The sequence below is a fragment of the Cynocephalus volans genome, chromosome 14 (genome assembly GCF_027409185.1).
Source record: "Cynocephalus volans isolate mCynVol1 chromosome 14, mCynVol1.pri, whole genome shotgun sequence".
Taxonomy (NCBI): Eukaryota; Metazoa; Chordata; class Mammalia; order Dermoptera; family Cynocephalidae; genus Cynocephalus; species Cynocephalus volans.
In genome coordinates, this window is record NC_084473.1 from 78,475,084 (window position 1) to 78,477,553 (window position 2,470).

General features: G+C 36.6%; 1 non-coding gene across 1 annotated transcript; it reads left to right on the plus strand.

The window, feature by feature from the left end:
• The first annotated feature begins 279 nt into the window (after positions 1-279).
• TRNAI-GAU (transfer RNA isoleucine (anticodon GAU)) lies at positions 280-353 on the plus strand. Its single transcript has one exon. It is a non-coding gene; the product is annotated as a tRNA-Ile (tRNA).
• Positions 354-2,470: the final 2,117 nt, after the last annotated feature.

The following is a 2,470-nucleotide window of genomic DNA, read 5'->3' on the forward strand; positions in this document are numbered from 1 at the left end:
CCAATGAAGCAGCACATCCCAGATGATTAATACAGATACTAGTCAGAATTCTATGATTTGCACAAGAAAAGAAGGAAGGATCCACACAGCAACAGATCAGTTTATGCTGCCACTCTTCACATTTCTCTCTGAAGTGTAGGATTACAAGAGTGAACCCCTCTTTCCATGTGTTTAAAGTATTGATTCATTGAGACATCCAGAATCATTCATTTCTTGTCATCTGCTCTGCTATCTGTGCTACAGTCAGTTGGGTCACGAGTTGCTATGCCTGGGGGAGCTGGCAGGTTAGCTCAGTCGGTTAGAGCATGGTGCTGATAACACCATGGACCAGGGTTCAATCCCTGTACCTGCCAGCCACCAAAAAAAAAAAAAAAAAAAAAAAATGTTGCTAAGCCTGGAGTGTCATTATGTGTGAATGTCAGGGCTGATGGGAAGTGAGAGTCACTGTGCTAGGATGCCTGTTACCAGTTTCTCTCAGCTTTCAGTTGACATTTGCTACCTTATATTGTTATGTATTATCTTATTTAGTTATGCTGTCACTCTGATTTCACCTATACCCCTATGAAGGAAATGGTACAAGTCTTATTCTGAGATATCAACATGCCTTATTCTGGTACGTATTTTTCCCTATTGCTTCATAGGTTATAAATAGCCAATAAATTGAATTCAGTAAAGGAAAAATTTATTGATCACTTGTTATGTTGTGTGCTAAGTATGGAGGTACCAAAAAAAAAAAAAAAAGAATGCATTTTTTGCCATAATGGAGATTACATCTGGTAATCTGGTACCATGGCCTTAAAGTGGGCAATCCATTTTTCAAAATCCAAATAAAATCAAATTCTGTGACAAAAGTATAAACAAATAGGTACAGGTAGTGGATATCATTTTATATCCCCACTGATTTTGTCATCTCTTAGTCTGGAGATGATGGTTAATATAACTCTTGAGATGACACCTGACTGGTTATCCTGTAGTTCTGGGAATATAGAATGTTATATTATTTGATGAGAAACCTAACAAATCATGTGACTATGACATGATTGCTCAAATAGTGCTCTTATTTGCCTGTTTTAAAAAATTTAACCTGAGGTAAATTTCAAGCTCCCAACAGAAAAGATTTTTCTTAGAGAGGAAGTATATTTCAACGTCTTGCTTAGTGGTGGGTCTGCTGCATGGAAGATGATAATGAAATAATATCAGTAATAATAATCATTGTGCAACAGACACTTGCTGAGTGCTTTACATGAATTGCTCTATTTAAAATTCCTATCAAATATATGAGGTTGATAATATTAACTATGTGAACAGGTAAGTCACCTATGTCACTTTGATTCATTTTCCTATCTGTGAAATTGGAATAAGCAAAGTACCACTTCACATGGCTGTTGTGAAGATTAAAAGACATGTTTCAAAGTGATAAGGACCATGTCTCCAAAACACAGATTGCACTTTAGAGGTGCTGGCCATTTACTATCTTAAAGAGGGGAAGTAACCTGACCAGTCTGCAAAGTTATTAGCAAAGATTTTAATGTATTATTCAAAGATAGGTATCCATTCCAGAGACCCATGCTTTACCACCGTGCCATACTTCTGAGTAGGGATACTCCCAGCAATTTTAATAAGGCATCTATAATACCGATATGTTACTTCTCCTTTGGTATCTTGCAAAACAAAAATATCAAGCTTTCTTTCATATACTTACTTAGAATACAAATGTCTTACAATGATCTACAGGTCTTTAAATAATTCGGTACCAATACTCCCGGGCTTCAGCACCTCTTTCTCCCCCAATTCTCCTTCTGCTCTACTGCAGCTATGCTCATCTCCTCTGTTTCTCACACAGGCTTGTCCGGCTCCCATCTCAGGCCCTTTGTGCCCACCCTTCAGAAGTTCCCCATCCTCTTACTACCTGCAGGCCTTTCCCCAAACATCATTTTCTCAGTGAGGCTTTCCCTAATCCCCCTGTTTATTATTAGGAGTTTATTATTTCAACTCCTCAAAACAAGCCCCCATGACCCTTCGGTTCCCCTTTTCTGCTTTTTTTTTTTTTTCTCTTAAGCATTATCAACATTGAACTCACTGTTTATTTTTCCTATTTATCCACTTATAAACTTCACAAGTGCAAAGATGTTTTCCTTTGTGGTTCATTGCTAAACTCCATTGTTTGCAATAGTTCCTGTAATCTATCATGTGTTTAGTAGGCAATCACTCAATACTCAATATTATTGAATACGTGAATGCATACAAAGGGTTGATTTTTGTCCCCCCCCCTGCAAAAAAAAATATATGTATACATAGGTTTTTCTGTAGAAAATATATATATAGTTTTTGGAAAAATATGTACTATGTGTATTCTACAAAATAAATATATATGATATGTTTGTCTTTCCCTCTAGATCAGTACTGGGCTGGCCAATAGAAATTTCTTAGATAATGCAAATAATATATATTTGCACTGTCCAATACAGTA